A 21088-nucleotide genomic window follows, 5' to 3' on the forward strand; every position below is an offset into this window, starting at 1 on the left:
CAAAACCTTAACAGACCCCCTTATTACTGACATGAAGTCCAAACGCTACGTTTGAGTGATGCTACGGCACGGCCCCTGAGCTGCAGCAGCCAGCCTTCACGCACACTTACGACCCTGTGTCACCAGGCTCCTGTGTTCTCCAGTCCCCTAGCTCTGCCTGGTTGAAGCTGGCCCATCCTCAGGGGCCCTTCTCCACCGTTGCCTCCACCATGAAGACTTCCCCGATCCCCTCTCAAACCCGTCGCTGACACGCTGCCCTTCTTTTGGCCCCAATTTGCCTCCGAATCGGGGTACCCGTGTTACCCCTCTACTTTGAGAGCAGGGTGAGCGACAGCCCCACCTGCCATGAAGCTTGACTCTCATGGATGGTACACATCTAGAGAATTGACTCAAAATAATAAGTTACGATTAGAAGTAGGGTGGTAACTATGTTTTTATAACTCGGGGCTAATCCTTTTAGAAATGTGCAAATACCCTAAAAGAGAAGACCGGAGAGGTGTGCCGTGTGGTTGCTAAGGAGCAAACAGCTTTTAGGGAGCTTAAGTCTGGCGGGATGGCGTCGTCTCACCGATTAAAGTGTTTGCACCAACTCTGCAGGGTTTCACAAAGAACGTGAATGTTTGGGCGTTCGAAACCGCTGTTTGTGGAACGGTGGGTTGGTATGAAGAGGCAGCGCCGTGGGGAACTAACTTCGGATTTTGATAAATGACTTTTGCGGCCAGTTTGGGGAGCCCAGCTGTCCCCTGTTCAGTGTGTTTTGGCGGCTCTGTTCTTCAAAGATACGATTGTGGTGACACGCGCAAAGCTAGCAAAGCGTGGGTCACTTTTTTCTCGCCCCTCGGATTTAATAAACCTGTTCGTCAGAGGAGCCTTAGAGGTGTCCCTCGAAGATCCAACCAACTGATGCTGCAGGCACTTTGAGAAACCCGCACCTGCATTCCCTGGCTCACTGAAAATTATGGCGCGCCCATGATACGCGCACGCATTTATTTTTCACACGTGAAGAGTTTGTTGACAAGAAATAAAGTAAACAGTTTAAGTCTGGGGAGGCAGGCCCGGCTTTCCCTCCTCAGGGCCAAACATCGTCAGGAAAAGGAAAATTAGCCCCCAAGCCCACCCTCCTTACCCCAACAGCGGCAGCTACAAAGGTGCCCTCCCTCCAGTGAGGGGCGTGGCTCCCCTGCTGCCTTGAAGGTCTGATTTGGTGTCATAAAGGCAAACACAAGGAGATTTGTTTGTGCTTCCTTTTCCTCTTTTGCCCCTCCCCTCGTCCCCCTCCCTCCCCCCCATCTCTCCCCATCTCTGTCCTGTCTCACCATCTCTCCCCCTTCTCCTCTGTCTCTCCCGTCTCCCTCCATCTCGCTCCCGCCCGTGGGGTTCCCTCCAGGCAATGTCCTAGTCAGGTAGATGAGACCTGGTGGCCCTCTCTGACGCCACTTGGTCTTTCCTCCTTACGCAAGTCTGCGCTTGGTTTCCAGAATACCCTCGCGGCTGTCTCTGCCTCGCCCCTGCCCACTGTGTTTAGTCTCTTGGGCTGGTCCCTTCACTGACCACACCTCTGCAGGCCCCTGGCCTCGGCTGAATTTGTGATCTGGGTGCACCCACCAGCGTGGCTCCCCGCGGACTCCTTGAACACGCGCTGGGGTGGCAGGCGAGCATTGAAGTTCAATGTGCCCAGAACCGAGCCCCCTGCCCTCCAGCTCTCTGTCCTGCCATCACCCCTGCCCACTCCATGGCAGTCCGGTTCTTCTTGGTGCTTGGGACAGCAGAGGTGGGGGGCCTCCCGCTGGCCCTCCCCCAGGCGGGACGCTGTGGTGGGACTCCTTTGCCACCGCATTGGTGGCCAGGTCCCACTGGCTTCCTTCCTCACGGGTCTCCCTCCCCTGCCTTCCTTCCCTTCTGATGATTGTCTATTCAGAAGCGCCGTGATCCTTGAAGAAAGTAGGTCAGATGTGTCCCAACTTCACTCGGAGCAGAAGTCTGTGTCCTGAAAACCGACCTGGTTTGTTTCCCGCTGCCTCTCTGGAAACACCTCCTGGCCACGCCTGGGTCCATTGTGGACAGGGTTTCCCCGGTCCCCCCATGGCCCACAGCCCGGTGTCGCCTACCCACATCGCCACTGCATCGCCACCAAGCATGGCTCCCCGTGCGTGGCCACACTGCCTCCCCGCATCCTGGGGAGCCCTGGGCTGTGCTCCCCACGGCTGACCCTCCCCCGGGTGCTCAGTCACGTGCAGCAGCCCGGCCCCCCATGCTCCCTCACTCACCCACACACCTGCCCTTGCATTTCTCTGCCTGGTCTGCCTCCTGCTTCCCCTGGGCTTTGGAGCTGCATCCCACATAAAGGCTGTGAACCCCAGTCCCTGCTGTGTGGACTGTCACAGGGGGAGGAGGGCATCCTCTGTCGTGACAAAATGGGACATTCCTTTTCTGTCGTAAATAGGACTCGTGTTACAGAATCTTGCAGGGGGAAGCGGCCCCCCCCCATGGGGCTGCCCCCCATCCCCTTCTCAGAGCTGAGCTCCCTGAGGATGCTCCTACAGGCCGTCACTTCCCTCTCCTTGAGTTAGTCTTGCCTTGCTGCCTTGTGACTGTAGAGCCAGGCTCTCTGCCAGAGGTTAGAGAAACATCTCTAGGAGAACTACATCTAGGAGAACTACATCTCTAGGAGAAACATCTCTAGGACTAGTGGCCCGAGTCCCCCAGCGCTGAAGCCAACTCTATATCTCAGGACGCACCGTAGCAGACACGTTTCCTTGTCATGAAAACTACTTGGGTCCCGGACTCCTGCCCTCCTAGTTACACACGCAGGCTCGCGCACACGATATTCAGGAGGGACGTCCCGTAAACGTGTCTCCAAGGAACAAGGCAGCACTGATGATGTTTCTGATGACACAGTGACCGACGGTGTGGAGGCCACACCTTTCACGGCACCCGAAACCCTCCTTGCGCTGAATCCTGGCCTTCCCTGATCTCTCCTGAATTTTATAAATGCTAAGTAGGGGAAGAAAGTAGCTGGATTTTATTCTCAGTGACTCAGCCGATTCCTTTACGAATTTATGAATTTACTTATTTATACTGCTATCTACTTCCATGTGTAAGTGGTGGGGTAATCTACCCTTTGGTGGAGAAACATAATTGCCTTCATCAGAGATTACCAATCGTCGCTATATTTTGCGTTTCATAGGTTAAGCCCCTATGCACTTGAATTTACAGGAAACAAATGGATTTCCTAAAATCATAAAGAAATATGTTTATTTAACATAATCCAAGAAGTTCATGGATACAGTCCAAATTATAATTGAAAACTGAAAAGGAAGCTTTGAACTAAAATGTCCATGAAACCAAGGAAGTAACTATGACTTAACTCTATTATTTTGGGTCTCAGATGCATTAACCGTATGTACTTACCCAGACAATTAATCTTGGCCTTAGTGAATATCTTAAATACCACTACGATTCGTTTTATTTTTATTTTTGTGGGGGAGACAGAGTATGAGTGGGGGAGGGGCAGAGAGAGTAGGAGACAGACTCTGAAGCAGGCTCCAGGCTCCCAGCTGTCAGCACAGAGTCCCATTCGGGGCTCGAACCCGCAAGCCGTGAGATCATGACCTGAGCCAAAGTCAGACACGTACTTAACCCACTGAGCCCCCCAGGCGCCCCTCTGATTCTTCAATTTTTCAAAACGAAATTCAAAGTTGCGAATCAGGGTCCGACGTGGGAACCCTCGACAGCATGATCTTTGGTGGCCTTCAACTTTCGGCCACCATGATTCTGCAAAAATATATGAATTAAAACAAGTCTCAGCGTGTGAGTTGTTTGCACTTGTTCTCAGCACGGTGAGGGGTGGGGGTGGGAGGCGGGACGAGAAAAGAAAGGAATAGGTTCGGATAGAGGTAAGGAGGGAGGAGGAGATAGTGGGACATTGTCCTCCGTGATGTCTTCTATCCCACACGACCTCCCTAGATTAGCTCCGCATAGTCGTTTGGGGGGAAGAAGCCACGACTTCTTAAAGGCCTTATGAAAGTGTGCGTCCGTATAATAGAGCCGGTGGATGGGGGGAGAGTGGCTGCAGGCCTGGGGAGACTGGAATCCTTAACTCTGTGCCACTGTGGCCGGGGAGGGGGCGGGGGACAGGGAGCACGGGGGCCTTTGCAGAACCCAGCCAGCCGGCAGGCATTCCTGAAACCGAGGAAAACACTTTAATTAATATGTAAAACAGCAGTGGGAAGAAAAGCTAGGTTAATTTCCAAACCACATCACTCCGGGCAGCAGCGTTCAGGTTATGAAACCCTGGGACACTTACAGGAGTTCCTGTTTAAAGGCACAGAGGTGCTTTTGTGTGTGACCGGCTCCTGAGGTGCTCCGAGGCCCCTTTATCTGCCCCCCCACGGTGGGACTCCTCTTCCTGTGCTTCAAAACACTGCCTTTGCCTGGCAGGCTGTTGTTTTTTAATTTGCAATGCACCCTCCGCTCTGTGAAACCACCGCAGGGGCTCCTGGGGCTGGCAGGCTGTTGTTTGGGACTGGCTGAAAGCAGCTGAAAGCGGGTGTAGACTGGGGGGTGGGGGGCGGCTGCTGGCTGGCTGGCTGTCTGCTGCTCCCCTGTGTTCCCTCTGCCCACCACCTTCGGAAGGTGGGGAGCAGGCCCTCTCACTGCTCTGGAAGCTTGCTCTGTGTTTGCCTGAGGTGAGACCTGGGCTCATGTCAAACCCTGGCCCGGGCAGGCCGGGTCGCGTTCCCACTGTGCCAACACCACCAGCCTCTGGCCCAGAGAAGGATCCTCCAAGGGGATGGAAGGCTGACAAGCCTTCCCTAGACTGGACTCAAACAGAGTCATTCAGTGCTTGAATGGTTAACCCAACTAAAGCTGCTCAAGGACCAGCCAATTGGTGAGGGACTCCCGCTGTCTCCGTGGCCCAGAACTCCAGCCCCCCCCCCCCCCGCCCCGTGTCCCCCAACTGGTCCATAGACACCCTGTGTGGGCGGGGGTGGGGGGGAGCCAGGAGCTTGGAGTGCTGCTGCGGCCTTCCTACCCCTCGGGGCATCCAATAAGGACGTGTTCTTGGGTCACGCACTCAAACGTGTCCCAGAGGAAAGCACGTTTGCACACACACGCAAAGTTTGCACGCGTTTCCAGGATTTCTCGCACGCCCGGCCCAGCTCAGGTGTCTCCCCTCGACTCTGCCCCTCACTGCCTCGTGCCCCGATCATCTCTGTAAACCCCCCAGCATCCAACACTGCTTCCTGCCCACCCACCATGCTGGTGGGCTTGTCCTTCTGCTTTCCTGAGGGCTTCCGCCTGGCCGCAGGAGGAAGGCCCAGACGCAGGCTTGGCATCGCGTCCCTGGGGAGCGTGTGCCTTGTTCCGGGCCTGCCCAACGCTGTGGGTTTTCCTGAGCCCATGCCCCTTGCTTCTGCCCACTCACCCTCCTCTCACACCCTCTGGGAACACTCCCTGATCCTTCCATGGAATGTTCTACCTCCAGGAATCCGCCAGGAGCCCCCACGTTTCCCTTCCTGAGCACTGGATCCGGCTCAGGGCCTCACCTGACTCTGAGCTTTTGCAACGACAGTTTCCACCTCCTGCGTCCTTGTGTCTAAACCCCCAACACAGTGGCAGTCCCCGGTTTCCACAGGGAGGACCCCTGTTTGAAGCCGGATTTCAGAGAGTGCAGTGTTCGAACCTCATTAGACACGTGTGGGGGGTGGTTTGAAGGGTTGGCGGAGCAGGTGCAGGGCGGGAGCTACAGGGGGTTCCCTACCCTGACCGCACCCCCCCCAACCCCGGGAGGTGCCTCCACCCCAAGGACCGAAGCTTTCCCATCAGTGTCCTCACTTTCCAGCTTAGCTAGGCCCCCGTGGCCCCCGTGGCCCCCTGTGCAAGAGCGACTCAGCAGCCTCTGGATCAGCAGGTCCAAAGGACACTGGTAAGCCCACAGCCCGTGACCTCTGGGCAGTGCCTTAAACTGCTGGTCACGTCCTGCTTCTCTGGGAATGCCACGAGGTGGACCGCCGGGGGAGTGAGCAGGACCCTGTCCTCTGTTCCCTTCACTCTGGTCTCCGGGGCGTCTCTCTGGGGCCTTGGCTCATTGAGGATAGGTCTCATTTCCAACCCTTCTTCAAACACCTCACTTTCTATCATTTTCTCTTTGCTAGAGTTTCATGTCATTTCTTTTTTTTTAATGTTTATTTATTGTTTTGAGAGAGAGAGAGCAGGGGAGGGAGAGAGTGAGTGAGAGAGAGAGAGAGAGAGAGACAGAGAATCCTAAGCAGGCTCCGCACTGTCAGCCCAGAGCCCAATGCGGGGCTCGAACCCACAAACCGTGAGATCATGCCCTGGGCCGAAATCAACAGTCAGACGCTCAACCAGCTCAGCCCCCTGGGTGCCCCTGAAGTTTTATGTTGTTTTGGTGATGGAATCATCCGATGGCCAGACCAGTTCTGCCCGCTTCTCTGTGGCCCAGGCTCCTTGATGGCTGCCTTCTGGGAGTGCTTCCATGTATATGCCAGGCAGTGGGCACTGCACATACCGTGGGCCCCACCATGCCGCCCCCACGGGGTCCGACAGTGCCTCCACCTGCATGGCTTCCGGCCGCCTCTTTCTTGCAAGCATCGAGGGGATGACTTGCCTCCCATATAAACAAAACAAATCTGGACACAGTCTCAAAGGAACCCCTGCACTGAAAACGTATCATTATGAAATAATTAACTTCCCTTGCAACTTATAAAAAGCCTTTAAGCTCATTTTGTTTTTCATGAAAGTGACTCAAAACTATCTTGGTTTTTTTCTTTTTTCTTTCTTTCTTTTTTAATGTTTATTTTTGAGAAAGAGACAGAGGGCATGATCAGGGAAGGGGCAGAGAGAGAGGGAGACACAGAATCCCAAGCAGGCTCCAGGCTCCGAGCTGTCAGCACAGAGCCCAACATGGGTCTCAAACTCATGAACTGTGAGATCACGATCTGAGCCAAAGTCTGATGCTCAGCAGACTGAGCCACCCGGGTGCCCCTGTTTTTCTTTTCTTTTTCTTTTTCTTTTTTTAATTCCAGAGAAAGAGAGAGCGCTAGTAGGGGGAGGGGCAGAAGGAGAGAGTGAGAGAATCTCAGGCAGTCTCCACACTCAGCATGAGGCTCGACGCAGGGCTCTATCCCGGGACCCTGGGATCATGACCTGAGCTGAAATAAAGAGTCAGACACTCAATCAACTGAGCCACCTTAGCGCCCCTTGTTTTTCTTATTATAATCAGAGTCTAAGCAAAAAAATAAAAAATGAGGAGTTCGTTGGCTCACGAAACAAAAGCTCCATGGATAGGTCTAGAGTGGCCGTCTTTCAAACACTGTGAGTCGAACTCCCCTGGAAGGCTCAGGAAGAGACGTGGCTGAGTTCCATCCACAGACTTTCTCATTCAGTGAACCTGGGGTGGCCAGGAATTTGCACTCCCAACGAGGTCCCTGGTGTGCTGCGTTACCTGCTCCCGGGACCCCCACCTCGCCATCCAGGCCCTGCCGGACGCCCCGTCCCATGATAATCCCGGGAACCGCTCTGCCCTCTTCCCCTCTCCTCAGTGCTGATGCCCTGACCCAGTAAGTTCCAGGCCGTCCCGGCCCTATGTCTCCTTCAGAGTTCACAATGTCAGGAGGAGATTTCCCCGGCATCCATATGAGATTTCCCAAAATGACACTGGCCGTGCGTGGATCACACGCTCATTCTGGGAGCAGTCGCTTGGGCACCCTGGGGGGGTAACCTGACTCTGCAGCTTGGCCCCAAGTCTATGCTGAGGCGACAGCTTCCTTCCTGGCAGCTCTCAAGTGCACCGGCATTTGGAAGCCTGTTTACGGGAGAGAGTGTAGGGCAAACAAAACGTGGTAAGCACCAATGCATACTGAGCTGGGCAAGGTACTCGTCTCTCGGAACTGCCTTTGCTTTCTCCAGGCGACTGGTTCGATAACACCCACATTTCAGGATCTTTTGTGGGGAATAGAAATATCACGTGCTTGGGGCGCCGGGGGGGGCTCAGTCGGTTAAGCAACTTCTGCTCAGGTCATGGTCTCATGGTCCGTGAGTTCGAGCCCCGCGTCGGGCTCTGGGCCGACGGCTCGGAGCCTGGAGCCTGCTTCGGAATCTGTGTCTCCCTCTCTCTGACCCTTCCTCGTGCACGCTCTGTCTCTCTCTGTCTCAAAAATAAATGAACATGAAAAAAATTAAAAAAAAAAAATCACATGCTTAAAGCAGCCAGCGTGCTGCCTGCCACATAAAATATATGGAATAAAGGAAGTTAGATGTTAACGGAAAATGGCTCTGTCCCGGACTCCCACCTCTCCCAGGAAAGGAGGTCCATTAGATGCCTGGTAACAGACGGTGGGGTGGGGTGGGAGGGGGGGAGGGTGATTGAGGAAACCCCCCTGTCTTTGGTCTTCACCCATCTGTCACTCCCCGAGCGCTGACCATGCCCTCTGCGACCATGCATGTGAGGGCTGGGGTTCTCCACTGGAAAAGGATTCAGGGGTTTGAGAAACACTCCTTTGGTTAACACCTGTCAGGTATCTGCGTCCCTTTGGCCAGAGATGCTGGGGTCACAAAGGGGCTGCCGCCTGCTGCTAAGGTCCATTTTTGTGCGGCTCTCACCAGCTTTTCCTTGCTGAAGTCTCTGCGTGCCTTCGGGTGTTCACGCGCGTCCTGGGGTGCTGCGAGGGGAAACCTTCCCTCCTGTGTCAGCTGATCATTACAGCCCTAGAAATCTTTCTTCCAGACCTCTCCACTGAGCTCCAACACGGAGAGCTCCCCCGTGGGGCTTAGACTCTGGTCATTAGGGCACCCAGCTGTGGGGCGCAGGGATGTGTCCCCTACCTCCATACCCTTTGCTTCTCAGTTATGAACTCCCATCTGTCGCAGGCAGCAGCCTGGAGGAGGGTGACAGCCGTACCTGCTGTTTACTGAGCACTTACTATGTGCCGGCACTGAACCCAGGCAAAGCCTATGAGGTAGGTGCTCAGATTCAGATGAAGAAGCTAAGGCTTGGTGGGGATGCCGCCTCCTCGGTGAAGCCCACCTCGCAAGGTGCAGTTCGGAGCTGGAGACCCAGGGGCTCCCTCTGGGAGGCTCCGGGCTGGGTCCGTGAATGCCCACCTCGTGCCCCCAGAGCTGGGGCGTCAGCTAGCTCCAGCCCCGGGGCTGGGTCTCTCTCTCTCTCTCTCTCTCTCTCTCTCTCTCTGTCTCTCTCTCGTGCAGACCTTGGAACATGACGTTGTTGATGTTGTTGTTCTGAATTGGGTAACATGTAAATTCCCTCTCCCTCCAATATTCACAGAGCTTTCTGGCAGGCGCCGGGGACTCACTGCCTGGTTGTTGCCATGGGTGATTTCCTCAGATCCCTGCTCTGGGCCCAGGGCCATCGCCCGATTCACCACGCTCAAGAGATGCCTTTGTTAGCGCAGAGGCAACCTCAGGTGATCCCCGTGTTGGCCCACCTCTGATGCTAAGCACCAAAGTAATTTTAGAAGTTGCACAGGGGAAGGCCCACCCGTCTGTTTTCTTTGGGAGTGACGGTGGGCAGCTGGGTGGGGGCCCTGCTTCACCCCTCTCTGCTCTCATCAGACTGGAGGTACGCTTGCCTGGATGGGGGGTCCTGCCAGATGTCATTGGTAAGCACGTGACTTAGAAGAGCTTGAAGATTTAATAGTGGCCTTCAAAGCCGGGAGACCCGCCATTGTTAATCGGAATCCGTCAGGAAACTCAGAACACCACTTCCTCTCCTGGAAGACGTATTTATGTGCTTGAGTTCCAGGTTGATGCCTTAGAAAAGTTAAAAAAAAAAAGCAAGTCACAATGCGGGGGGCCCTCCGTGGTTTCATGCCTTCCCCGAAATTCTGCTATGGCTCTGTGTATGACTCCGAACCAAGGGAATGAATGGACGCGTGATCCGATCCTGATAAAATCAAACACTCGAGAAGAAAAATGACAGTCCGTATGCAATCGGATTTCTATCCGGGGCCAATCTGAGCTTCTTAAGATTGGGGGACTAATTGGAAAACCTTCGCAATGTAAGGAGAAAGTAAATCACAAAGTTTTGGGTTTCTGAGCCCACCGTGGAGGCAGCACATTACCCGCCTGTGGGAAGACTCCGAACGCTAGCTCTTCTGCAACCAGTGCCTGCGTGTCCCACAGAGGCCGAGGCCCCGTCTGGACCTGACGGGTTCAGGTGAGTGACGGCCCATCGGCTGACGCTTCGCTGGACACCCGCGGGGGAGAACAAGGCCCGCCTTACACCGCCACCGCAGACCGTCTCCTTAGGCCACCTTCCTTCCTTCCTTCCTTCCTTCCTTCCTTCCTTCCTTCCTTCTTTTCCCTTTCCCTTTTGCTTTTTGGGAAGTATCCCCAAGGAGGGGAGAGAGCCCACTGCCATTTGACGGGGTGTTGAATTTAAGGAAGCCTGGACGGACTAGTGGAAGCCTTGTGATTGAATCTTGCCTATTAATGAAAGTCCATATAAATCAAGGCTCACCCGGCTCTTTTATGAATAAAATATTACACCTGGAGGCAGAAGGAAGGTGCTATATTTTACTATCTTCATTAATCTGCAAGTTTGCTGTTCAAGGCAGAGGCCAGCCATCGCCGCCAAGAGCGGACGTTTCCTTCTGGAGTGCTGTTTTTCTCAGATCAAGAGGATGTTCTTTCTTTCCTACAAAGAGACTCTTTTCTCTGATAAACACCTGACTTCACGTTTTTGCGCATTTACAAACCTACTTAAGCATACTGAGGCTCAGGGGTTGGCTGAGTGCCTGCACCCTATCGTCAGGCGCTCCGTATTTTATCACGATTATGTTTTCGTCAGTCGTCGTCAGGTCAGCCACGTCGTCATGAGAAAGACCATCGTGGGGTCCTTGTAGCAGCTGGCCAAGTCCACAGGCACACTGCCCAGGCTGCTTGTCACGGTCCCAGGCCAGGCTTTATAAACAAAGGGATGAAAGAGACATCGGGCGTGAGGTCCGGGCTGTTGTGGCCGTAGTTGTCGTAAACTCTGGGAAATTCAATTCGTTAAATATTTTGGCACGGTCCAATCAAACACGGTTCCTGACCTAGTTTGACAGTTGTTCAGGATGTGATGTGCAGTAAGGTGATTTCTCTTTTAAACTATCTTATCATCCAAGCAGATTCTTCCATGTGGCCATCTGCACGGTTTTGCAGTTCTCAGCTGTTCTCGGAGCTGAAAAAAAAGTCCTGCTGTAAAAAAAAAAAAATCAATGTACTTCTCTCACAGAGACATAGATTTAACACGTCACCCGAATAGAGGCCACAGAAATACCTAAATTGATAACATTGATTATATCTCCATTTGACTGAGAGATCTTCGGGTAAATAAAACATGGCCCGTTGTAGGGTCAGGTGACTGTTTTAATAACAAACTCAGCAATTTTAGCAAGTAGAGTAAGAAACAGCATTTTCTCACTGAAAAAGATTTTAGACCTCTTTCCTATAGTAACGTCTCATTGGGACGATTCTCCTGGTGTTTCTGAAACCGGGGTTCTGTTAATAGTTTCAAAAATAAAAGCTCTGAATTTGGGTCTGCTTGGGGTTCCACCGATCAGCGCAGTGTATTTTGGTTTGTATTTGAGGTTCCATCTGGTACGTGCCCCGGGAGTTGGTGCCACATCTGTGGGCAGGACCCACGTTCATCGGAGCAGGGGAACAACAGGAAAGGCTGGAGTGGGGCACGCCCACCGCGCTGGCATCCACACCCCTGACCCTGCCTCAGTGGCTGGAGAAGAGAGCAGGGTTCCCCACTCCTCATTTTCGGGGGGAACGTAATGAGAGGCAATGTCAGGCGGTGGAATAAATACGGGGATCAAGACGCCGACCTTCACTCCCAGCCTCAGACACACCTGCACACGGGCCTAGACATACACCTGTCACTGCGTGCTCAGCCCTGGAGCAGTGTGGGGGGTTCCCACGGGTGAGGGGCTGACCGGGCTCAGCTCAGTGTCTCCCTCTAGCCAGGCAGCCCTTCTGTCCTCCGTCCGTGAGCTCAGCAGTCACGAGAGCTCTGGTGTTGGGTGTATTGCCCCCTGTGTCCGCATATGGGGAAAATCAGACTCAGAAAGAACTCCGATTTGAAAGTCTTATTATGACGATAACAGGTAGAGTTCACTCAAATGCTCCTGGGTTCCCAAGGGGCTCTTCTGCTTTCCATCTTGAGGCCTCCGTAAACACAGGTAGAAAGTAGCATATAAAGTGTAAGCGTCAGCATTTTTACAGGCCAAACATCTGTAAAAAACACAGCAGTGTAATCACAAAAATCTCCTGTAAATCAAATATTTTGATGCGGTGAAACCAATTAACAGCAGCCCTTTTTCCTCTGAAGACGGCCACGTTGTTGGCCTATCGACACAATCATACCCAAGAAACATGCTCTTTCTTGAAAACGTGTTTCCTCATTGGTGCTCCAAGAATGGCTCTTTTTTTTTTTCCTGGATGAAAAACAGACTCCGGGGCCACTCTAGTTTTTTTCACGGGAAGTGGGCTGACCCAGAGGAAAGGGGAAATGGGTTCATCCAATCAAGTAAATCCCAAGTGCGAATGGAGACTCCATCATGATCTATGGATAAAACGAAATTTCTCTAAGTCTGCACTTTTCATTGGCTCTGGATTAGTTAAATCAAGCAGGGGACTGCTTTAAGCTGTCAATGCCAACCGATGAAGAAAATAAACAAAGGAAGTAATGAAAGCTGCAGAGATTTAGAGGATGATAACACTCTTAAGAACGTAGTTCGCTGTAGAGTTTTTTGGTGTTTCGCTTTTGCTTTTAGACCTTCTGTTTTGGCTTCTTCATTGTTTCTTAATCAATAAAATTAAATAAACTTAAACATTCAGTCACTTTTAATCATGCTTTGATCTCTCTCTCTCTCTTTTTGTATTTTCCTACCAGTTGGACCCACGGTTCTGACTCACCTTCCTTAGCCACATCTTCATGGATCATCACAGTGATGCCTTAAGTGAACAAAATGGTCCCTTTGAACCCGTGGCATAGGTGAACGGCCTTTTGAAATAAACACACACTCTGGCACAAGTGCAGCCAGAAATAAACCAAACGAATCGACAGCCAAATAAAAAGTGATTGGTTCAATTGAGGTACATTTGCCAAATCAAGACTGCCAGCTGGGAAATTCTTACACGTTTTCCGAAGTGACTGTTCTATAACATGTTGAGGCTGTGTGGATCTGTAAGTAACCATTGCTCTGATATTTAAAGAGGCTTGTTCTTTTATTTTTCCTTCCTGGAACAGAGGATCAAGAGCCCAGGGTTTACAGACTGAAAACGAGAAACCAAATCAAACAGTGGCTTATTCTTTAAAGTAAACAGAGCAAAGGCTATCGGTGGCGGATGGAACCAAGAACTAGTTCCACACAAAGAGGAGATTATGAAAACAAAAATCTCTCCCACTGAAAGAGTTACCTTTAATTACTGAACTGCTTTTAATGTTTTTTATTCGCACAGAATTTTAAGAGTCCATGGTGCTGACAAGTGCTAATGAGAAAACGGGAAAGACGGATGTATAGATTTGGGGACGCCCTGAAAGTCAGCCCTATTTCCCCCTCAGAGGAAACCCTGCTGAGAGCCCTCCTCTTCAGGGTGGCCCCCATCCCTCCCCGGCCATCCCTACCCTCCTCTCCTCTGTATTCCTGAAACCCACCAGGACGTGCGGTCAGTGCAACATGATGCCGCTCAGTGTAGCTCTTTCTCTTTAGCTGATAACTTGACGGACAAAGACAGGGTTCATATTTGAAAAAATGAAATAACAAAAACCAGAACAATATAAATAAATTTTTATAATGTTTACCCATTTTTGAAGGAGAGAGAGAGAGAAACAGAGTGTGAGCAGGAGAGGGGCAGAGAGCGAAGGAGACACAGAATCCGAAGCAGGCTCCAGGCTCTGAGCTGTCAGCACAGAGCCTGACATGGGGCTCGAACTCACCAGCTGCGAGTTCATGACCTGAGCCGAAGTCGGACGCCCACCTGACTGAGCCCCCCAGGCGCCCGAACCAGAACAATTTTGATGAGCTGTGTTCTGTTTTGTGTGTTGTCCCCGTCGCCCCATCTGGGCTGAAGGGAGCGGGGCGGGTGGGTGGGGGGGCTTTCTGGCTGTGTCCTTCCCCCCTAGCCCCCAGCGCCATGCTGAGTCAATAGTGAACGACGGATGGATGGTTGTGGAAATGTGTCCAGGTGATTGCACTCTGGCTTTAAAAGTTTATTCAGGTATTTGGAACAAGATCACAGGCGATCTCCAACAGGTAGTAAAATTTGATCCTTGAGCCAACCAGCCAAGGGTGAGCAGGCTGTCGGAGTCATGCCTGCGGGCCAGTTGTCAGAGAACGTGAACCCCCGTTCTGGGTTACTGTGTGTTTCAGATGCTAGGGCTGATCTCTGAGGTCTGTGTGTGTTGTGAGTCTGACTCTGGCTGGAGCCCTTCTGGGTCTTATCAGGTTCTGAGCTCTCCAGCACAGGATCCGTGAAACATGGCGGAAGTGTGTTGCAACGGGGACGGGGGGTTTTCTGGTGAGATCCCGTTGACTGTCCCTTACCAGAAGTCCTTAAACGAGTATGGCCGAGGAGCTGATGACCCTTTGTTAACAAAGGTACTGCTGACTCACTGTTCACCCTAAAAGCAAATTCTCGCTTTGAAGTCCAACAACATTTCTCGTAAATATCATGCAACCTACTAATTTTCTTCCTGTTCGAAAGCAGTAGTCTCTCTCTTTTACTGTTTTTTTTTAATGAAGTTCTAGTAACATACTCAATTTCAGTTGTACACGGGAGACCAGCTATGAATTCTAAGTGTAAAGCTGAACTTTCATGTAAATATAAGCATAGTCTTTGGGCCCTGGCGATAAGCACCAGGATAATACATCCCCATTAGATGATGGCCAGGTGAGGGTGGTATCACAGCATTAGAAAATAGATTTGCTATAAATACTTATTATTTGTGTATATATTACATGTATTTAGTGTATATGTGTGATACAAGGTATATGTCATACATGATATTATATACGTAATTATTATATTGTTATATATGAGTATTACTATATAAGTATATATATATATATATATGTGAATGTGCATATGCACACACACGTCTATTTCAGTCTGTTCAAATCAATCGCAAATGGAGAACAGATCTGAAAGTTCTCCGAGCAGACAGAAGCAGCTCAGTTCTATAAGCAAAGCTTCATTTATTGTATTTTACAAGAAAAGTGAGGCTAACTTGACTTGGGTCTTGGTTATGGTCTGCAATTATAAGCACAACTTAAATTGTTCCCCCAAACTGATATGAACTAACCACTAACTGATTTCCGCTTACTTAAGAAAATGCTAAGTTTGCAACCAGTCCCTGTGAAGAATAAACACCGCCTGCACTCTGGATGAGCTGGTTCATAATGAAATCCCTCGAGCCTCACCCCGTGTTTTGGTTTGAGTGTTGTGTGCACAATAAACTTTTAGTGATTACTATGTCAGTGATTCCCTGGTTTTACTTTTTTTCTTTGCTGAACTTTGTACAAGTCCTGTTGGATATATTCCTTTTTTTTTTTTTTTGATGTTTATTCATTTATTTTTTTGAGAGAGAGAGAGAGAGAGAGAGAAATTGCAAGTGGGGGAGGGGCAGAGAGAGGGAGGCAGAGAATCCTAAGCAGGCTCCTCGCGGTTAACACAGAGCCCAACTTGGGGCCCGAACTCACAAATTGTGAAATCAAAGTTGGACACTTAACCGGCTGAGCCACCCAGGAGCCCCGGATATATTCATTTCTTTGGAAAATACGTGAGTTTTTCATCCCCCCAAAACATTGATGTCTCACACAAGTGCCCTTGAAATATTTAGGTTGTTGATTAAAAAATAATGAGCCGTGAAAAAAGCACGATTTGTGTTCAGTTTCTCAGTTGTCTTTAATTCCTTTCTGTGTCTTAAAGAATTCGATTTTAAAATATTTCCTCCTTCTACCCCTCCCATAAGTCACCATCAGCTGTGAATCAGGTTCCAGGAACAAGAGAGGCTGTGTTATCAAGTCAATAGGAGACTTTCACTGTCTTTTTTTCTGGGTTTCTTTACTTTCTCTTTTTCCAAAGTCCTGCTGTGGAATCTCTTGTAACAATCAGTCAGAGTCCCGGTATAAGTGATCTGTTCCCCTGAGTGTGCTGTTTGCCCAGAAGAATTTCCAAGAATTCCTTCAAAAAATAAAAGGAAAAGCTGATTTTGTAGGGAGCAGAAGTAGCTCTTGGGCCACATACAATCATATTTCCAATGAGCACGTGGTATTGGCTACGTTGAATTGGATTGTGTGTGCGTGTGCGTGTGCGTGTGTGTGTGCGTGTCCCATTGATGTTATAAAAGGACATTCTGATTTCTCATTTTTTGAGTGGTAATTCGATCATAGCTGGCTAATAGGTGTGTATGAAATAATAGGTTCTTAGGAAAATGGGTTTGGCCTTCAAAATACAGCAGCTTCTCTTGCATTAAAATCAAACAACATAGGACACAAACAATGTTCTAAGCATGACCAGGTGTCCACGGAATGTCTCCCACCCCCAAGAAGCTTCTGTTCCCCCATGTCGCTATGCACGTGGCGACAATGTAACCTGATTCAAAACCGATGGTTTCCTCCGGGTCCTCAGGAGGTCCTGAGGAGGGGAGTGTCTACAGCAAGGTTGGGTCCTACATGGTCAGGTGGCTTTTCAGCCTTCTCAGGCAGAAGCGCCCATCTCCTGCAGGTCCCTAGAATGCCAGGGGACGTCCCCAAGGGTCCGGAATCGTGCCTGGGACTCCACACAACTGCAAGAAGCAGAACACCTTAACGCTTTCCTTGTGTATACGATGTGCGGGCTCTGAGCAGGGTTCTTTAGGTACATTACGCCACTGAGTCTTTATTCCAGCTCCAGAACATTCAGCCTTGACCAACCTTGAGCTTCAGAGAGGTTTTAAGCTGGCACATGGGGGAGGTGGGAAGGGAACCCAAGTCAGTATCTGTAACTTGCCTTCTGAGCTTAATTCCTCCGTGAATGAAGTCCTTGCTTTGTCGTCACATTCCCATGGGGCTGGCCTGGGGACTATTGACGGGTTCTCTTGTTCACACCTGCAATTTACTCCCTTCCTCGCACCCCCCACCCCAAGGGGCTGGGAGCTCTGTCAGCCCAGCCCTGCTGGGTACCAGCCCTTAGCAATACTTATACCCTGCCCAGCATTCATGCATTCGCTCCTGCACATTCCCCCTCCCCCCTGTAAGTCACGTGTTACCCTCAAAGACGTCATGCACTTCCTTGCAGTGAATGGCCTCTGCTCCAAAAATAGTCACAATAATAATGGTAATAATAACAATTGCTATTATTATTTATAGCATCAGTGTTATGGGTTGAATTGTGTTCTTTCCAAATTTGTATGTTAAAGTCCTAACATAGGAGATAGGGTCTTTGTGGAGGGAATCAAGGTGAAATGAAATGGAGGGTGGGCTCTGATCCAGTATGGCCAATGTCCTTGTAAAAAGGGGCAATTTGGGCGCAGAGGCTGCACAGAGGAAACACGATGCGGAGAGATGGGGAGAAGACGGCCGGATGCACACTACGGACAGAGGCCGGTGACACATTCTCCCTCTCAGCCCTCATCACAAACCAACCCAACCCAGCACCTTGATTTCGGACGCTGAGCATCTCAAAATGTGAGTGAACATATTTTTGCTGTGTCAGCCTCTTGTCTGTGAGGCTTTGTTACCAAAGCCCTGGCAAGGTGCTAACAACAGCAGTAACTAAAAACGTTATATGTATGTATGTATACAGATGTGTGCACACACATATATGCATATGCCATGTACTCTACATCTTTAGTGCAAGGTGCTGTGCAAGATTCTTTTTATTTTTTAATGTTCATTTATTTTTGAGAGAGAGAGAGAGAGACAGAGCAGGAGAGGGGGAGGGGCAGAGAGAGGGGGAGGCACAGAATCCGAAGCAGGCTCCAGGCTCTGAGCTAGCAGCACAGAGCCCGACGTGGGGCTTGAACTCACAGGCTGAAGTTGGACGCTCAACCGACTGAGCCCCCCAGGCACGCGCCTGTGCAAGATTATTTTAATGCAGCATCTCCTGAAATCCCCCCAATGATCTAATGCCCTAGGTGATGTGGAGATTTAGAGTTTAGGAAACTCGCCCAAGACCACACAACCAGTAGGCGGGCAATCAGGCCAAGCCCACAGTTTGCATTCGAGAATGCTGCCTGTCACCAGCATGGCGGGCCATTCTCTGCTTGCCGGATCTGAGCCCCGGCTGTCCCCACCGTGAACTGCTCCTCTGTCTCAAATGTCAACAATGTCGTCAAAACAACAATGATTTTTTTCAAATCACTAATGTTCAGAGGACATTAAATTAAGTAGGGGTTCTCATATTCCCGGTCTCCACATAGCAGAAAAATCTGTTAGGATGAAGAAGGTAATCTCATTAGTAAGCCGTTACCTTGGAACTGAAGGGCAAGTGTGGTTGCTGTTGTTTCTGGAAACAGAGGGGTTTGGTCCTGAACAAAAGCTAGCCTGGTACAATGTAGTATAGATGCTTTATGAATAGGTCACTGTTTACAACGCACAACTCAGCGTTGCTTCAGAATCGGCCTGGTTTCCCGTCCTGCAGGCCGGGGTTGGCAGTGGGAAATTTGCGTGTGACAGATCTCGGGGAGTTCATGTTGAAGTGGAGGGTTTCAGCCCCCAGTCCTCATGGGGGCAACTGAAAAACATCTTTTTCTCTTGGCAGGTCAGCCTAGAAATCGCTGTGGGGGCAGAAGGAGACAGAGGCTTTGACCATCAGACGCTACAGATTATACATCACATATTTTGATCGGCACGTGTTAGCAACATACCTTCTAAACACACCCGTGTGGGGTTGAACTGTGTCCTTGGTAAGTGGGTCTTCCTACTGTTCCACGTTTATGGCTTTCTGTAAGACTTACTGATCTCATACACACAGAATTTGATGCAGAGATTCGGGGAAATCAGAGTAGATTTATAGTATTTATACAGTTAGCTAAGAGAACCTCCTCTAAAGTCTTACAGTGAAATCTTACAGCAAGAGATTACTTCTCATTTTCGGTGGCTTTCATCAAACCGGATCAATTGAATTATGATTCTTGTTGATTTTGTGAAATTTTGGTATCAGCAGGGTAAAGCGGTGAGACCACGGGTTGCGCTGGTCCTCAGAACATACGTATTTCCCTTGCCTGACGTAATATTTTGAAATTTTTTACATAATGAGAAGTCGAGCCCCCCTAAAATATGGCTGGTTTCACCAACTGGTTTGTGCATCTGAAAAATTATTCTTTCCCAGCAGTTAAGATTCCACAGTGAGGCGTTTGGGCAGAGAGAGGACCTGGTGGAAAGCCACGGAGCATTGTGGGAGAAACATGCCCAGCGCGGGGAGGGGCGGGGATTTCTGTGATGGATGTTACCCCTCTGGCAAGTGAGAGGAGCACCAGCCATAAATGCTGCTTCCTCCTCAATGGATGCCAGCCTCCTGGTCAATCAGACAACCCTGGGTAGAAAGGAACCATTTCACTGGGGTCAAAGGTCACATTCTGTGGAAGAGAAACCAACGAGAGAGACCGCGATTGGTCCAAGGCCACGCGACCAGTAAACGGCAACACAGAGATTCTACACCAGGTTTCCTGATCGTCAGTTCCGTGTTTTCAACAGAATGCCACCATCACTAGTCACTTCCTAGTCAGAGACGGTGAGCGAGCGCCACAGGTCGCCATCTTGAAGGGCGGTGGGCGGTGCGTGCCCGCCGTCATCTTGTCCCCAGTGCCTGTCGTAGGGTGGGAGCTCCACCACGTCTGTCAAATTAAAGCTCGAAAGAGTAAACACGTTTTCTCTTCATGATTATTTTTAAGTAATTCTAATATTCCTTTAACAGTACTAGTAGTTTTGGCCTTCCTGTTGCTCGTGAATAAGGTCGCCCCAAGTAGAAAATAAGGAAAACGAAGCAAAACCCACCTATATTTGGCTCCTTGTTATTCGTGAGATAAAAGTTTTGTGGCAGCGGAAGACACAAATCTGTGGGGAAATGGAGTTGGGAGGTCACCCTGATGTCTCCTCTCTGTGCCGTAAGGGCTGTCCATCAGCACAGATGAAGTGGTAATGTTAACAAAAAACAGGTATTTACAAAGCCCATACTCAGCTACTTTTGAAATTCTTTTTAGAAAAATGTTTATTTATTTTGAGAGAGAGAGAGAGCAGGGGAGGGGCAGAGAGAGAGAGGGAGAGAGAATCCCAAGCAGGCTCCGTGCGATCAGTGCAGAGCCTGATGTGGAGCTCGAACTCACAAACCATGAGATCATGACCTGAGCTGAAATCGAGTCAAATGCTTAACCGATTGAACTACCCAGGTGCCCCTTCTACTTTTGAAAATCTTTTTTTTTTCTTTTTGAAGGTTTATTTACTTTTGAGAGAGAGAGAGTGTATGAGTGAGGGAGGGGCAGGGAGGGGCAGAAAGAGAAGGAGACGCAGCATCCGAAGCGGGCTCCAGGCTCTGAGCTGACAGCACAGAGACCAATGTGAGGCTTGAACCCACCAATGGTGAGATCATGACCTGAGCTGAAGTTGGACGCTCGACCGACCGAGCCACCCAGGCACCCCTACTTTTGAAATTCTTAAAGCCGTTAGGATCTACCAATATCCTTACAGACCCAAAGAGGCAATTAAATTTTGAAAGGTTTGTTCAACCCAATTGCCTCTGAGAAGTCAAAAAGGCAAACATGAAAGAAAACGAAACAGAAGAAAAAAACCCAACAAATTATTTTTTCTGTGTGGTTTTGTTCCAAGAAAGCAGCGAGACAGGTTTCTGTTCCAAATTGATCAGTATAAGTAGATACTTGAGGGTAATACATAAATACTACGTCTGGGGCAGTGACAAACATTAAAAAATAGAACTCTGGGGGTACCTGGGGGCTGAGTCAGTTGAGCATCCGGCTCTTGATTTCAGCTCAGGTCATGATCTCATGGTTCGGGAGTTCAAGCCCCAAGTCAGGCTCTGCGTGGACAGTGTGGAGCCTGCTTGGGATTCTCTCCCTCCC

The 21088-nt window shown here is 50.2% G+C and overlaps 1 long non-coding RNA gene across 1 annotated transcript; it reads right to left on the reverse strand.

Annotated features, from left to right (window-relative positions):
• Positions 1-15911: 15911 nt before the first annotated feature.
• Positions 15912-19558, reverse strand: LOC147584617 (uncharacterized). Its single transcript, XR_015255686.1, has 2 exons — positions 18484-19558; positions 15912-16215 (listed from the first exon to the last, which is right to left on the reverse strand). It is a non-coding gene; the product is annotated as an uncharacterized LOC147584617 (long non-coding RNA).
• Between the last annotated feature and the right edge of the window lie 1530 nt (positions 19559-21088).

Source organism: Puma concolor, chromosome A1 (genome assembly GCF_028749965.1).
Source record: "Puma concolor isolate L17-30 chromosome A1, mPumCon1.1.hap2, whole genome shotgun sequence".
Lineage (NCBI taxonomy): Eukaryota > Metazoa > Chordata > Mammalia > Carnivora > Felidae > Puma > Puma concolor.